At 41.0% G+C, this 18,061-nt stretch overlaps 1 long non-coding RNA gene across 3 annotated transcripts in view; it reads left to right on the top strand.

Moving 5' to 3' along the window:
• LOC140493765 (uncharacterized) overlaps positions 1-15,008 on the top strand; it is a 145,497-nt gene extending 130,489 nt beyond the window's left edge. Inside the window, exons 4-6 of one of the 3 annotated variants that reach the window (XR_011963762.1) lie at positions 6,340-6,459; positions 11,770-11,833; positions 14,679-15,008. This is a non-coding gene — a long non-coding RNA (uncharacterized lncRNA). Of the gene's footprint in view, positions 1-6,339; positions 6,460-11,769 lie in introns of all 3 variants that reach the window. The other 2 variants (XR_011963761.1, XR_011963760.1) reach the window with 2 other exon arrangements.
• Positions 15,009-18,061: the final 3,053 nt, after the last annotated feature.

Raw genomic sequence — 18,061 nt, 5'->3', positions numbered from 1 at the left:
TGGCTTTTAGGACTTTGTCAGTAGCAGGTGAAGATTCAGCCACTGGTCAACACGTCATCTATAATGGAACTAATGACATACAATGGCGTGCTGACGTGACAGCATTGGCTCTTTTTGTGCTAATCTTAGGTTGTTCAATACCAGGCAAAATGTCTTCCTCTGTTGTTCCACATATACGCCTTCTACCATTAGGAACAGCTTTAGAAATAGCAGGGATGTTTCTATTTTTGATTGATGGCTGTCTGGGGCTTTGCTGTTAATTTGGGACATTTAACATGGTCCCAGGTCACATTGCCTGCTCGTTGATGAGTCAAGACGTTTTTGTTTCTTTTTCCAACCTACCTTACATCAGAATAGTTAGTTAATCTTTTTCATACTTTCTCTCAGGCATCTATTTCATTTTTATTATATGGAGGCCAAATAATGCACAATAGTTCAAATTTGGTCCAATTAAGTTTTACACAGGTTCTCCACTTTTCAGTTCTGTTTTTTCTTTTATAGATTTGAGTGGCACTGGCTAGGTCAGCATTTATTTCCCATCGCTAATTGTCCTCAAGAAGGTAGTGATAAGCTGGCTTCTTGAACCACTACAGTCCACATAATGAACGTATACTCACAGTGCTGTTAGAAAGAGGATTTCAGGATTTTGACCCAGTGATAGTGAAGGAATGGCAATATATTTCCAAGTCAGAAAGTTGCATGGCTTGGAGGAATTTTGCAGGTAGTGATACTCCCATACATCTGCTACCCTTATCCTTCGAGGTCACAGGTTTGTTGAAGAATCTAGGTAAGATCATATCCCTCCGGAAATGAAACCCATGTGTTTTTCTTTTGTTTTCTAAATAACTTTGTAATGAGCTGTGTGCAAACTGTATGCCACATTTTCTATAATAGTGATCACACTTCAAATGATTTTAATTAGATGTAAGCCACTTTGGATATCCTGGGTTTGTGAAAGATGTTCAATAAATGCAAGTTTGTTCTTTCTCTCAGTGTAGTCATTGCATTGTGCAATTGCAATTATAGAGTCATAGAGATGTACAGCACGGAAACAGACCTTTCGGTCCAACCCGTTCATGCCGACCAGATACCCCAATTTAGTCCCACTTGCCAGCACTCGGCCCATATCCCTCCAAACCCTTCCTATTCATATACCCATCCAAATGTCTCTTAAATGTTGCAATTGTACCAGCCTCCACCACTTCCTCTGGCAGCTCATTCCATACATGTACCACCCTCTGTGTGAAAAAGTTGCCACTTAGGTCTTTTTTATATCTTTCCCCTCTCACCCTAAGCCTCTGCCCTCTAGTTCTGGACTCCCGACTGCAGGGAAAAGACTTTGTCTATTTATCCTATCCATGCCCCTCATGATTTTATAAACCTCTGTAAGGTCACCCCTCAGCCTCTGACGTTTCAGGGAAAACAGCCCCAGCCTGTTCAACCTCCATCTATAGCTCAAATCCTCCAACCCTGGCAACATCCTTGTAAATCTTCTCTGAACTCTTTCAAGTTTCATGACATCTTTCTGATAAGAAGGAGACCAGAATTGCACACAATATTCCAACAGTGGCTTAACCAATGTCCTGTTCAGCCAGAACATGACCTCCCAATTTCTTAACTCAATACTCTGACCAATAAAGGAAAGCATACCAAACACCTTCTTCACTATCCTATCTACCTGCGACTACTTTCAAGGAGCTACAAACCTGCACTCCAAGGCCTCTTTGTTCAGCAACACTCCCTAGGACCTTACCATTAAGTGTATAAGTCTTGCTAAGATTTGTTTTCCAAAAATTCAGCACCTTGCATTTTTCTGAATTTAACTCCATCTGCCATTTCTCAGCCCATTGGCCCATCTAATCAAGATCCTGTTGTAATCTGAGGTAACCTTCTTCGCTGTCCACTACATCCCCAATTTTGATGTCATCTGCAAACTTCCTAACTGTACCTCTTATGCTCACATCCAAATCAGTTATGTAAATGACAAAAAGTAGAGGACCCAGCACCAATCCTTGTGGCACTCTCCTGGTCACAGGCCTGCAGTCTGAAAAACAACCCTCCACCACCACCCTCTGTCTTCTACCTTTGAGCCAGTTCTGTATGCAAATGGCTAGTTCTCCCTGTATTCTGTGAGATCTAACCTTGCTAACCAGTCCCCCATGGGGAACCTTGTCGAAAGCCTTACTGAAGTCCATATAGATCACATCTACCGCTCTGCCCTCATCAATCCTCTTTGTTACTTCTTCAAAAAATTCAATCAAATTTGTGAGACATGATTTCCCATGCACAAAGCCATATTGACTCTCCCTAATCAGTCCTTGCCTTTCTGAATACATGTACATCCTGTCCCTCAGGACTCCCTCCAACAACGTGCCCACCACCGGCCTCAGGCTCACTGGTGTATAGTTACCTGGCTTGTCTTTACCACCCTTCTTAAGCAGTTGTAACACCTTACTTAACCTCCAGTCTTCTGCACCTCACCTGTGACTACAAATATCTCAGCAAGAGGTCCAGCAATCACTTCTCTAGCTTCCCACATTTTGATAAGAAAGATATTAGAAGGTTATATTGAGTCATTGACAGAGTTCTAAACAGTGTGCAAGAATAGAGGATCAGGTGGGGTGGATGCACATTGATCTATGGAGGTGGCAGAATTTATTGAGATTGTGGTGAGTAAAGCACATGGAGTACTGGGCTTAAGGTAGTGAACACAAAAGTAGGAAAGTAATGCTGACACGTCATAATGCTTTGTTTAGGTCACAGCTAGAATCTTACATCCAGTTCTGGTCACTGCACTTCATGAAGAATGTGAGGGTCCTGAAGGAGAAGCAGAGGAGTTTTCCTAGAATATTTCCCAAGTATGAGGAATTATGGATAGCTACAATATTGGTTTGGAGAAACTGCAGTTGGAGAAAAGCAGATTGAGAGGTTATTCGGCAGAGGTATACGAAATTATGACAGACTTGGACAAGGTAGACATAGAAAGAAACATGCCCATTAGCTGGTGTTTTAAGGCCTAGAAGGAATACACATTTAAGGTTTTGGGGAAGAGCTGCAAGATGGTGTCGAGAAGATTATTTTGTTTTGCTACAGTGAGTGGCAATGCCCTAGAATTTGAAAGTAACAGAAGCAGAGAGGATCACGGATTTGAAAAGGCGATTGGATGAGCATTGGATAGAAATAAACGTACAGGACTAGCATGGCACAATGGACTGACTGGATTGCTCTGAGGGGCACAGACTTGGTCGACAGCATAAAAAACTCTGGTTCTATTTATAGTTGTTGCCGGATGAAAACCAATCTGTCACTATGTTCCTCAGTAGTATCCTTCAAAATTTCGAAGATTACCAAGATCCATCAGATCACCTCCTAATTTCCTTACTTCTTTTGGGAAAAAACCCTCCAATTTTGAAATGTTTAAAATGCATGGAGTTACTTTTTTGCATTTTCATGGGAATTCAGTGTTTGTATCAGATCAATTTAGATTAGATTAGATTACTTACAGTGTGGAAACAGGCCCTTCGGCCCAACAAGTCCACACCGCCCCGCCGAAGCGCAACCCACCCATACCCCTACGTCTACCCCTTACCTACACTACGGACAATTTAGGATGGCCAATTCACCTGATCTGCACATCTTTGGACTGTGGGAGGAAACCGGAGCACCCGGAGGAAACCCACGCAGACACAGGGAGAACGTGCAAACTCCACACAGTCAGTCGCCTGAGGCGGGAATTGAACCCAGGTCTCTGGCGCTGTGAGGCAGCAGTGCTAACCACTGTGCCACCGTGCCGCCCAATTTAGGGAGGATTCAAATGAAAATGCACCCAGTCCATGCTGAACATAATCCCAAACTGGACTAGTCCCACCTGCCTGCTCCTGGGCATATCTCTCCAAACCTTTCCTATTCATGTATCCATCTAAACGTCTTTTAAACATTGGAATTATACCCACATCCACTATTTCCTCAGGAAGTTCATTCCACATGTAAACCACCTGCTGTGTAAAAAAAAAATGCCTCATGTCTTTTTTAAATCTCCCTCCTCTCATCTTAAAATTGTGCCCTGAAGTCTTGAAATTCTCCATATTAGGGGAAAAAAAACAACTACCATCAACTCTATCTGTACTTCTGAATTATTTTATAAACTTCTATCAGGTCGTTGCTCAACCTCCTATGCTCCAGTGAAAACAATGAAATCAAAATATGATCTATCAAGCCAGATTTTACTCTAACTTGTCCAGTAATAATATTAATTTGAATTATAACTGTCACATCCACTTCATTGCCCTTGTGTATCCTTCACTTTTTCTGTTCTTTCTTTGAAGAAATTCATATGACTGGTAAACTGTAGTTTCCTTTAGAAATTATATTTCCATCTCTGATTTTGTTATCCTGATTAAGACATATTTTGGCACAATCTTAATATATTAAAAACCATCACGATGCATTAGTTACTCAGCATGTCCAATTATACTTGAAAAACTGTGCTCTTTGGGCCACTTACAGCTCATGAGTCTCGGCAATGCAGTCCACAAAACCCAAGAGGCTCAGTTCTACTTGTTCTTATGTCTCCTATTCACTAGTCTGTCCTGTTTGACATTTAGAGAGAGATGTAATGAAACATATTCAAAAAATGTTTATCATCTGCAAGTTCTCAATCAACTACATCCAATCTGGAAATATATCGTTCCTTCATCATAGATGTGTAAAAAATACCAGAACTCCTTCTCAACAGCAATATGCATGTACCAATACATTCTCAAAATAAATGAGGATAGACAACAAATGCAAGTGATACTCACATTCCATGTATAGATATTAAAATAAAATAAACTCCATAAAGATGCTGCACAGTAGATATATAAAGACTAGGTTTTTTTCAGTTAGGGTGAGCCGCGTGGGCGGCATGGTGGCACAGTGGTTAGCACTGTTGCCTCACAGTGCCAGAGACCCGGGTTCAATTCCCGCCTCACATGACTGACTGTGTGGAGTTTGCATGTTCTCCCCGTGTCTGCGTGGGTTTCCTCCGGGTGCTCCGGTTTCCTCCCACAGTCTAAAGATGTGCAGGTCAGGTGAATTGGCCATGCTAAATTGCCCGTAGTGTTAGGTAAGGGGTAAATGGAGGGGTATGGGTGGGTTGTGCTTCGGCGGGTCGGTGTGGACATGTTGGGCCTGTTTCCACACTGTAATGTAATCTGTAAAAAAAATCTATAATCTATCAAGGGAACATACTTGCATTACCTAATAGGTTCATTGCATGGGTGTGTTTTTCAGTACCAGCCTCAAAAAGCATTGTATCCATGTTTGAAGGATAACTACCATTAATTGGATGTTTGTGTTTCCATTACCAGTACTTGCAATATGTTCTACATGACATGCTTTAATACCATAAAACACTGGGCAGAATCTTCACATGTGTGGACATTAGTGAGAAAATTAGACTAATTGCATGATATAGCTATCGATGAGCTTTTTGATAATGAAGAGCAAAAGGTCCCATTTCTCAACCCTTCCTCAGAATCCTCCTCAGTTCTGAGGAAAGGTCACCGGACCTGAAACAAAAACAGAAGTTGTTGGAAAAGCTCAGCAAGTCTGGCAGCATCTGTGAAGATGTCCGGTGACCTTTCCTCAGAACTGAGGAGGATTCTGAGGAAGGGTCACTGGATCTGAAACATCAACTGAGATTTCTTTTCACAGATGCTGCTAGAAATGCTGAGTTTTTCCAGCAACCTCTGTTTTTGTTTCTGATTTACAGCATTCGCAGTTCTTTCGGATTTTGTTAAATAATGAGATAAGATTCCCACTCATGAGTAGTGAGAGATCTATTTACATGCATTTACATCCTCATTATTACATCACCTCATCTCATTAACATATAAGTTCCTCTTCTCCCACATGCTGGAACAAAAATAAGATAGTCACAATTCCTAACGTGAAAGTCAAAGCAGTAACCTGGCAACTCCAGCTCACTGCTTGGTCATTTAAATAGAGGTGGACCAGAACAGGTAGGCCAGATTGGTTTACTGCTGTGCTGCAAATTCTATGTAAAAGCAAAGACATTTTTATTGTTAATTGTCAACTTTGACTACAGCCGGTTCTGATATTATGCGATAGTTCAATTCTCGTGCAATCTTACATTATAAGAAATTTGCGCAATAGATGCGCCATTTAAATGAATGGGCTGGAATCATTTTATAGTCAATACAGATGAGGAAAGTTTGCGTTTTGCAAATAATGGTCTATATTCTTCAATCGCGTTAAATCCAGCTTGCACTGAAGAAACACTTGCTATAACAGAACCAATAGTATTTGAAACAATTTGTCTTATTTTTCCACTAGATGGCAGCTGAGTATTTGAAAGACTTTCAAGGCATGATGCGCTTGTCGTCAGCTACACAGAAATGAAGTTGCACTGGAGGACTGCACTCAATTTGGTGATGATAACAGAAGATAAGCAAAGTTAGTAAATGAAATGGCTCTTGGTGTGATATTGTCAAAATTTGGGGGTAATTTTTAATTGTCTATTTAATATTTTACATTGATAAACATTTATAATCCCAGCCATTGGACACTCTGTTTTTCGCTTGGGGTTTCTGTAGCTTTCTGGAGTCAATATTGAGTTCACCAATTTTAGGGCTTCAGGCACCTTCTCCTATGTCTGTACTCCAACTCCCACACACCAGGCCTTGTTATCACACGGCCTGCTCTTACCCACAACCCATTGTTAGCTGGTAATAGTTCCCGTTATTAGCTATTCATTCTCCTAGTCTGATTGTTATCCACTCCTTTGTCTGTCCAATTGTTTTTCTCTCTCATTCAGCTCTCTCTCCACCTATCATTTATTCCTTACCCTCTCCCCTCACCCTAACTTCTGCAAGAAAACTAACTTTTTACTAGCTACCCCGTCAGTCCTGAGAAAGGTCACTGGATCCGAGACATTAATTCTGATTTCTCTCCACAGACGATGCCAGATCTGCTGAGCTTTTCCAGTAATTTCTGTTTTTGTTTCTGATTTTCAGTATCTGCACTTCTTTCAGCTTTTATATTTAAAAGGCATTTGAACATCTATCCACTTCCTGCAAAACTGAAGCATCAGTTTGGCTCTCTGAGCAAGATTGACATTTTAATCAGATTTTTTAGACCTTCGTTCAGCCATCACCTGGAGATATCTCAGAGCAGATGAGTGCCCCTTCGAATGCAGCCTCCCTCGGAGAGGTCATACTAATGCCTATTGCCTGCTGCCACCTGATAACAAACATGGATCAACATTCCCCAGAGAGGAAAAGGCAGTGGATACTCATTTCTAACTTCAACAAGTACACTAAAGTACTAATGTGCAGGCCACTTACATTAAGTCATGAATTCAAGTAAAAACTGCAAGAAATGCAGAAGCTCTAAATCAGAACAATATCAGAAGTTGCTGGAAAAGTACAGCAGGTCTGGCAGCATCTGTGAAGAGCAATTAGAGTTAACGCTTCAGAACTGATGGTAGCTAGGGAAATGTTGGTTTATATGGAGAAAATGGGATTGGAAGGAGGGATTAAGGAGTAAATGATAGGTGTGGATAGAGCCCAGAGAGAGAGAAGACAGTTAGACAGATAAAGGCGTGGATAACAATCTGTCTTGAGGAGTGAGTAGGTGTTAATGGAGAATGTTAGTGACTAACAACAGATATGATTTGGAGGTGCCATTGTTGGACTGGGGTGTAGAAAGTTAAAAATCACACACCAGGTTATAATCGAACAGGTTTATTTGGAAGCAGTAGCTTTCGGAGTACTGCTTCATCAGGTGGTTGTGGAGTTTAAGATCGTAAGACGCGGAATTTATAGCAAAAGTTGACAATGTGATGGTACCTGAAATTATAGATTGAAAAATTGATTGTTTGTTAAGTCTCTCATCTTTTAGAATGACCATGTTGGTTTTAGTTCTTTTATATGCAAATCCTGGAACTTTTAAAAAGTTTCATTCTCAAGTGAACTTTAACAATAGGTGCCACGTCAGACCCAGATAATGCGTTGAAGGTGCCCTGTGTGAAGCTGTCTGTACCCCAATGTTGAGACTGATTCTATTTCTAAACAAGGGATTTACAGAATCTTATATGGATTCATGCAGTTTTGAGCAAAATAAAATGTAATTCACCCCTAAAAGATTAGATTACCTACAGTGTGGAAATAGGCCATTTGGCACAACAACTCCACACCGACCTTCTGAAGAGTAACCCACCCAGACCAATTCTCCTACCCTATATTTACACCTGACTAATGCACCTAACATTGTGGACAATTTAGCATGGCAAATTGACCTAACCTGCACATTTTTGGATTGTGGAAGGAAACCAGAGCACCCGGAAAAAACCCATGCAGACACGGGTAGAATGTGCAGACTCCTTACAGACAGTCGCCCAGAGCTGGAATCGAACCTGGGTCCCCGGTGCTATGAGGCAGCAGTGCTAACCGCTGAGCCACCATGCCCTTATATGTGTGTTTGTGCATGTGTCCGTGTCTGTGCAGGGTTGGGGGGTGGGGGGGGGGGTGGGTATGAGTGTCTGAGAGAGTGTTTGTATGTGTATGTGCATGAGTGTAAAGGGATATAAGTCTGTGAGAGGGTGCATGTGTGGGTGTGAGTGTGGGAGTGTATGTGTGAACGTATGAGAGAGAGTTTGTGTGTGTGTGTGTCGTGCAGTGGGGTCACCTGTCATGTGACATGAACCCAAGGTCCCGGTTGAGGCCACCCTCATGGGTAATAACCTGGCTATCAGCCTTTGCTCAGCTACTTTTCATTGTTGCCTGTCCTGAAGTCCGCCTTGGAGGATGGTCACCCAAAAGTTCGAGGGCGAATGTCCTGGACCACTGAAGTGTTCTCCGACTGGGAGACTTAACAAACAATCCAGGTCTTTTTCAATATATAATTTCAATTATATCACAATGTAAAATTTTGCTATAAATTCTGTGTCTTACAATATTATACTTCACAATCACCTGATGAAGGAGCAGCCCTCTGAAAGCTAGTGCTTCCAAGTAAACCTGTTGGAGTATAACCTGGTGTTGTGTGATTTTTAACAATAGATATTGTGTAATGGCAAACTGTGTGATAACAAGGCCTGGTGTGTGGGGTTGGGGGTTAGGGTATGGGAGAGTTCAGGCCCTAAAATTATTGAACTCAATATTGACTTGGGAGGGCTGCAGGGTCCCCAAGTGGAAAATGAGGTGTTGTTCTTCCAGCTTGCACTGAGCTTCGCTGGAACACCGCAGCAAGCCTGAGACAGAGATGTTGGCCAGGGGACAGGGTGGTGTTACAGTGGCAGGCAACTGGAAGCTCAGGGTCTTTTTTGCAGACAGAATGTAAATGGTTTGCAATTCAATCACCCAATCTACACTTCATTTCCCCAGTGTAGCGAAGACCACATTTTGAGCAGCAAATGCAGTAGACTAGATTGTGTGAGATGTGGATAAAGTGTTGCTTCATCTGGAAGGTATGTTTGGGATCTTGGATACTGAGGAGGGAGGAGGTAAATGGACAGGTGTTACACCTTCTGTAGTCACAGGGAAAGGTACCATGGGGTTGTGAAAAGTTGTTGGGAGTGAAAGAAGAATGGACCAATGTGTCCCGGAGGGAATGGGCCTTGTAGAAAGCAGACAAGGGTGGGAAGGCGAATGTGTCTAGTGGTGGCAAGTCGCTGGAGATGGTGGAAATGCTGGTTGATGATCTCCTGGAGATGGTAGGTAAGGACAAGGGGAACCCTATTGCTGTTGTAGGAGGGAAGAAATGAGGTGAGGGGGGCAAGTGTGGAGATGGTTGAAGGACCTGTTAACAATGGTGCTGGCGAACCCTTGATTTAGGAAGAAGGTGGACATTTTGGAGGCTCCCTTGTATAAGTTGATCTTGTCACAACATATGTAACAGAGATGGAGGAACTGGGAGAATGGAAGCAGGGTGCGAGGATGTATTGTCCAGCTAACTGTGAGAGTTTGTGGGTTTATAATAGATATTAGTGGCCAGTTTATCTTCAGAAATGGGAAATACAGAGCTAGAGGAAGGGAGGAGTCAGAGATAAACCAGTTGAACTTGAGGGTGGAGTGGAAATTGGAAATGAACTTTTCTAATTCTGGATGAGGGAGGGAATTTATATCATCAATATATCAGAGAAAGAGTTGTAGGTATAGGGTGGAATAGAACTGGAACAAGGAATGTTCCATGTACCCCACAAAGAGATAGGCATAACTAGAGCCCAAGTGGGTACCCATGGCCACCCCCTGACCTCAAGAAAATGAGAGGAGTTAAAAGAGAAGTTGTTCAAGGTGAGGATGAGCTCGCCCAAGCAGAGGAGGGTGGTGGTGGATGGGATAGTTCAGACCTTTGCTCCAGGAAGAAGCGGAGAGCCCTAAGACCATCCTGGTGGGGGATGGAGGTGTAAAGAGATTGCATGTCCATGGTAAACAGGAGGAGGCTGGAGCCTGCAAACTGGAAATTCTGAAACTGGCGTAAAGTGAGAGAGGAATTACAAATGTAAGTGGCAGGGACTGGACTGGGGAGAAAAGACCGAGTCAAGTTAGGATACCTTATCAAATATGCTGTCATTACACACACCATTGTTAGCCACTAACAATCTTTCATTAACAACTATTCACACTTCCAGCCAGATCATGATCAATCCTTTGTCTGTCCAACTGTCTTCTCTCTTTGGGCTCTGTCCCTACCTATCTTAACTCTGATTGCTCTCCATAAATGCTGCCGGACCAATTGAAATCATGTATTCCTCTCTCACAAAGAAGTTAATTGGAAAGCTGTGCCTAATTCTGGTGGGATTGCCTTTTAATAACCATGCATGATATATAGTTACAGACAAAAATACTTCTTCACACTTGCCATTGGCGAGTTTGACTTGCCGTGAATTATCCAACAACTTAAAACTGTTCCACGTCATAAACAAACCCATAGATCTAGATGCCATCTATCAACCCCTCAGAAACTGAACAGGAAATGACATCACTACAAACCCCAGGAACCCCATCCAGGAGAAAGATATAAATAGAAAGCAGGAAACAACAGCTTCACTTCACTTGGAGGTCGCCACTGATTATGTTACCTAGCCAGGTAATGAAATGTCTGGATATCAAACCTATAGCTCAGCGAGCAAACCTACACCCTAAACTGTTCCACCCTTGCACCAGGAACTTCATTTTTGCAATCCAGATAAGTAACCGCACCACCTGCCAAACACTTCACTCCCAAGAGCAGAACATGGTTCCACCCAGGAAGCACTTTCACATGGTTGATGAAAATATGCAAAAACTCACCTCCATAAGATTGTGCAACTTGCAAACATTGGATGCTTCAAAATTGAGATTGAGAAGTTTATTTTAGGTTTGAATATCGAGTGATATTTAGAAAGGACACATTGTCAGAACAGACTTGAGGAGGTGAATAGCCTATTCGTGTGTTTATGTTCCTCTTGGTTTTAATTCTCAGTTTAACGACAATAAAAGGAAATAGTTTTCACTAACATGCTTTGTTTTTAAGAAGGCTTAAAGTCATATTTTTATTAATAGTATCTGATAGTTTAAAAGCTGACACCTGATTCTTTATTGTGATATTTAAATTTTATTTTATATTTTGGACTAGTTTAATTCCTAAAATAGCTCATTAATATTTAATTGAAATAACATGTAGCGAAGCATTTCCACAATCTTTTCTCCAATTATCATGTTGTCAAAAATGTAATTTCAGCTCAGTTGGCAATATAAGGTTTTTGGTTTAAATCTCAATCAGAACCAGGAATACAAAGAACAATGCTGAATGAAGACGTTCAGCATGGTTGGAGATGCTGTCTCAGGTGAGATGTAAAATTAAGTCTCTAACTTCTTGTTCAGGTGAATGCAAAAGATCCCACGTTGCTGTTTCAAAGAAGAGCAGGGAATATCTTTGGTGTCCAGGCCAATATGTACACCTCAATCAATATTACTCAAAAAACAGATTATTATCATTATCACATTGCTGCTTGCGGGAGTTTGCTGTTTGAAAACTGACTGCAGCCATTCCAATATTGTAATAATGATTACACTTCAATAATACTAAATTGGCTTTAAATCACTTTGAGACATCCAGTCATTGTGAAAATTGTTATATAAATGCAAGTCTTTCTTTTTAATCACACTTTCTTTCATATGAACACTTCCTTTTATAAATCCCAAGTATAAGTGTATAATGGAAATTGCCTTGTGAAATTTGTACTCTTGTAAATGTTCATTGATATACAGGCAAAAATGCCACAGTTGTTTCTTCTTTAAGTACTACATATCTTGATGATTAGATTAGATTAGGTTCTCTACAGTGTGGAAACAGGCCCTTCGGCCCAACTAGTCCTCTGAAGAGTAACCCACCCAGACCCATTTCCCACTGACTAATGCATCTAACACCAAGGGTAATTTAGCATTGCCAATTCACCTGACTTGCACATCTTTGGACTGTGGGAGGAAACCAGAGCAAACCCACACAGACACAGGGGGAATGTGCAAACAACACACAGACAGTCACCCAAGGCTGCAATTGAACCTGGGACTCTCGTGCTGTGAGGCAGCAGTGCTAACCATTGAGCCACCATGATGACTATGATTGCAGTTAAAACATCGAACAAGTTAATTTCATTTGTTTCCCACAATGTGATTGTAGCAACTACAATTTGCAAGTACCTAATATATTTATAATACAATATCTGTAGACACTTTTGCCAGTTTGGAAAGCACAAAATGGAGGCAAGTAGGGCTGGAGAAATTTATAGCTTACCGGTTAGAAAGTAACACATTTGGAGAAGCAAAGGATGTGCCAGAACATTAAAAAATTGCATTACAACTTGAGTGGTGAATCTTTGTAAGTTTCTGACCTAGAGGCTGTGAAGGTTAACCCAAGAAAATCTGGGATTAAAAGCCCAACGCTGACTATTGTCAATTGTCATAAAATCCATTTGAGTCACTAATATCCTTTAGGGAAGGAAATCTTCCATCTTTATTTAGTCTGGCCTATCTGCGATAGCAATGTGGTTGATTCTTAATGGCCCTCTGGCCTAGCAAGCCAATCAATTTTTAAAATTACTAAAAAGTCTCCAAAAAATAATTAAACTAGATGGACCAGATCACACTGACCTAGGCAGTGGAAAAGACAATGATACACACAGTCCTGCAGAATCGTCCTTGCTATTCATCTGGAAGCTAGTTTCCAAAGCCTTGAGACAGACAAATCAAACAGCAACCTTATACAGCCATACTCACAAAATCATACCTTAGTAAACATGTCCCAAATAACATCATCAACATCTCTGCATATGCCCTGTCTACTAGCAGCAAAGATCCATCAGTTGACTGCATCATGTTAAACAGTCAGGAGGGAGTCCTGAATACTATCTTCAATGTCCACTATCAAGAATGGCTCAGCAGCACCACTACAGACTGAGCTAAATCCTAAAGCTCATAGTTGCCATGCTGCGTCTGTGGCAAGTGATAAAGAAACCATCAAGATGGAAAACATAGCTGACCTCATCCTCACTAATCTACGTGCTGCAGGTACATCTGTGCATGATAGTATTGTAGAAGTGACCACTACACAGTCCTTGTGAAGATAAAGTCCCATCTTCACATTGAAGATACTTTTCACCATGCTCTGTGGCACTAGATAATGTCATCATAGTCTAGAGGACCAAAAGGGTGCTCTCTCACTAGAGATGGAGAGGTGAATTTAACTGAAGGTCACCATGGCTCAGGTCAGGGGCAAGGTTGAGAAGGTGGGACCTTCATGGTCACCTCAGCCAGTACAGAAATTGAACCCATACTGTTGGTTTCAATATGGATCGCAAACCAGCCATCCAGCCAACTAATCGAACCGACTCCGATCACGGTGTGACATTGGTTTTTGAATCGATGTAGCAACTCAAGACTGGGCATTGATGAGGTTAGTGGGTCATTAGCTGCAGCAGAATTGTACACCAGCACAATCTGCAACCCCTCATGGCCCACCATATCCCCATTCTACCATTCCTGTCAAAACAGGAGATTAACACTAGTTCAATGAAGAGTGAAAAAGGTGTACGTACACCTGAAAATGAGGCATAAATCTGTGAAAAGCCAGAAAAAAAGGATTACTTATGTACAAAACAGCGAAAGCAGCAAGGGCAATGGGTAAAGTACAGCAAAATGGCGGGGACAATTATTCAATACAATTTATAACCTTAAAGCTACCTTTTGTGCTAAAAATTAAAGTTCACTAGATTTTAATGGAAATGTTTTAGAGAAACTGCTGTGAATTTTTAAAAATGCTGTTTTTATACACAGAAAGCATTATAATCTATGCTTCCCAGGGTTTCCATAACTGAATGAGCAAGCCACAGTACAAATTTAAATTCAAGGAGGGTACCATTAGAATGTTGCTATGAAACTTTAATCCTGACCAAAGATTTTGTCATGGACTGTGATTTGGCAGTAAAGAAGTTGCTTTCTTCAAATTTAGCTGCTAAAATGATAACAGGCTTTTCTTTCTCAAACTGAGGATGGTGATGTGAGTGAGTATGTGTTGAGCTGGCTCAGTTGGCTGGATGTCTATGGGTGGTTCAGAATAATGCCAACAATGCAAGTTTGATTCCATTTCTGGCCAAGGTAAACTTCAAACCTAACATGTTTTGCTTTTCAAAGGAAAGGCAATGGCAAACAAGTGCAAACAAGAACTGACACAAGAAAAACCTAAGGATGATGCATCAGCAGAAAATGAGCCCCTAACTTGCCTTTAGGCAGAGCAAACAACACAATGATTCCTTAAATAATAATTAACATGTCAGTTATAAAGCTGCTTTTTCAAGTCAGGAGAAAACAGCTTCTAATTAGATGTTTCATTTGTAGAACTATTAAGGAATCCAGACACGTGACACAGTTTGCATGTATATTCTGAGTCCTGCCTTTACAAATGGATAGCTTTATCGAAAGGAGTGTTTTGATTCTGTAAAATTGTTTGATGAAAGAATAAATATAAACCCTGTAATTAAATAAGTATTGTTGTAATAAACTCATTTGACCACAAATATTTTGCAAGTCTCTCCTAATTTTCAAGTATTTCTAAAGATATTTATGACTGCAATGCAGAGTTTTGTGTAGGCTGAAGCAATTAGCACAAAATCTTCACATTCTCTTGTCACTTGCCTTTAGCACCTCAAGTGCTTTCCTGTGGCCTGCAGCAAACATTCCCACTGCCATTATGCATTCATACCTTCTGTTAGGAGCATAGGGTACAGGAGTGTGCCTTTTGGCCCCTTGAGCCTCTTTTGCCTGCAATATAATCATGGCTAATGTGTGACCTAACTCTATATACCTGCCTTTGTACATATATTTATCCTAAAATTCGATGTAGAAATTCCTTACACAGCACCTTCCAAAGCCATGACCACTACCATTTAGAAGATCAAAGAACACAGATGCATGGGAACATCACCACTTTTAAGTTCTTTTTCAAATTACTCACCATCCTGACTCAGATATCCAATTATAGAACTCCACTGACTTCTTCAGTGTCACTGGGTCTAATTCCTGGAACTCCATTCCTAATGGCATTGTGGGTCTACCTACCCAAAATGCGTTGCAGTGGTTCAAGTTTAAGTTTGATTTATTAGTGACACATGTACTGAGATACAGTAAGTGCACCAGGATAGTAGAACAGAGTGCAGAAGACAGAGAAGATGGCAGGGAACGTGCAGAGAGAAATCAGAATTAGCATTTGTGAGGTCCATTCAAAAGCCTGATAACAGCTGGGAAGAAGCTGTTCGAGAATCTCTTTGTATGTGCATTCCAACTTTTACATTCTCTGCCCGACAGAACAAGGTGGAGAGATTTAGGGTGTAGGTTTGCTCACTGAGCTGTAGGTTTGATATCCAGACGTTCTATTATCTGGCTAGGTAACATCATCAGTGGCGACCTCCAAGTGAAGCAAAGCTGTTGTCTCCTGCTTTCTATTTATATGTTTGTCCTGGATGGGGTTCCTGGGGTTTGTGGTGATGTCATTTCCTGTTCATTTTCCGAGGGGTTGATAGATGGTATCGAGATCTATGTGTTTGTTTATGGCGTTGTGGTTGGAATGCCAGGCCTCTAGGAATTCTCTGGCATGTCTTTGCTTAGCCTGTCCCAGGATAGATGTGTTGTCCCAGTTGACTGTTGTCCCAGTTGTGCCTTCTTGACTGTCATGTCAATGTGGGTGGACCACGACAGATTGTTGGTGAGCATCACTCCCAGGAACCTGACACTCTCGACTATCTCCACCTCAGCACCATGCAGGCTCCACTCCTGAATACATTGACCAGCTCCTTTGATTTGCTGATGTTGATGTAGAGATTGTTATCTTAAACCATGCAACTAAGCAGTCAATCTCTTTCCTGTATTCTGTCTCATCGTTATTTAAGATCCAACTTATGCTGATGTGGTCAACAAACTTGTAACTGGAGTCGGGGCGGAATTTGGCCACACAGTTCTTAATGTATAAGGGCTGAGTATGCAGCCATGTGGGGCTGGTTCAAGATGGCAGCTCACTACCACCTTCTCAAAGGCAAGTAAAAATGGGCAGTAAATGCTGGCCCAGCCACTGACACTTATATTCCATGAATGAAAAAAACATTTTCAATAAACAAAGATCTATCAATCACAGTTTTAAAATGATCAGTTGCCATTTGCAGAAGTGTTTTTCAAGATTCTATCTTTTAAGAAATGTTTTTTAATTTCATTCTTGAAAGGTTTGGCTCTCATATTTAACCCATCTGTTCCCTTATCCCAGACTATTTAACCAGTGGAAGTAATTTCTCTTATCTGTTCTCCCAGATACCTTGAAAAATTTATAATCATCACTTAATTTTCCAGAGTCCAGCTTATGTTCCATAATGGATGTAAACGTTGTATTAATCATGACTGTAATAATCAATATTGACCAATAAAGTGAAATCAGCTTTCATGCAAATTGAAAAAAAACTACAAACAGACTGATTTTTTAAAAAATTGGTAATTTTATAAGATGATAATGTTGAACGTAGTTTATTTTTCCGTCATTAGCTTAAGACATTAGTGCAGGATTTGATCATGTTATTTCTCATGGTGGGGTAGGCAGTGATGGAGTGGTAATGTCACCGGATTAGCATTCCAGAACTCCAGGCTAATATTCTGTGACATGGTTTAGATGCCCACCATAACAGATGTTGAAATTTGAATTCAATAAAATCTGGGATAGAGGTCTGGCCTCATGGCAACCACGTAACCACTGTAAATTGTCGTAAAAATTCATCTGGCTCACTAATGTCTTTTAAGAAAGGATATCTGCTGTCCTTACCTGGTCAGGCCTACATGTGACTCCAGACCCACAGCAATGTTATTAACTCTGAAGTGCCCTAAGGGCAATTGGTAGGGGGAAGGGGCAATAAATGCTGGCCTAGCCATCGATGCTGCCATCCTGTGAATTAATGAAAAGAAACTGTGATATATAGCAGGGTATGAAAAATAATTATAGGAGATTGTATGTGGACCCTTCCTTTTAGTCAGGGTGGTTACTTTGCCATCTAAAACTCTGAAAATTATTCTTGTCCTTTCAAAATGCAGTGTTTGCTGGTGAAATGTTGGGTTGTTATGGCTAAGAAACACCCTCCACTTTCAAGTAAGGCAAATATTTGGTAAAGTGTTTTCTGCAGACTTCTGCACTTCTTTTCTGAAGCAATTCTACAAAACATTCTTGTGTTAGTGTTTGATAGTATATATCTTCCACATCAGTACAGCCCCTATTTACACCTCATTAACAATGTCCAACTCTGCCCCTCCTTCAGCTGATTTGTTGCTGAAACCCTCACCTTCCACTCCATTAACTTGAGATTATCCAAAACTCTGCTGCTCATATGCTAATGCATATCAAATCCCATTCACTTCAATCCTCTAGTCATTGATTTACAACTTGTTGTGCAATAACAACTGTTTCCTTCCAAGTTGCATTCATACACCCCTTTAACAGAGTAAAACATCCCGAAGCACTTCATACAAAGAGTTTCTTGAATAAAATG

The sequence above is a fragment of the Chiloscyllium punctatum genome, chromosome 22, assembly GCF_047496795.1.
Source record: "Chiloscyllium punctatum isolate Juve2018m chromosome 22, sChiPun1.3, whole genome shotgun sequence".
NCBI classification, from domain to species: domain Eukaryota; kingdom Metazoa; phylum Chordata; class Chondrichthyes; order Orectolobiformes; family Hemiscylliidae; genus Chiloscyllium; species Chiloscyllium punctatum.
The sequence above is the reverse complement of the archived record's forward strand: the minus strand, read 5'-3'. Positions and strand labels throughout refer to the sequence as shown.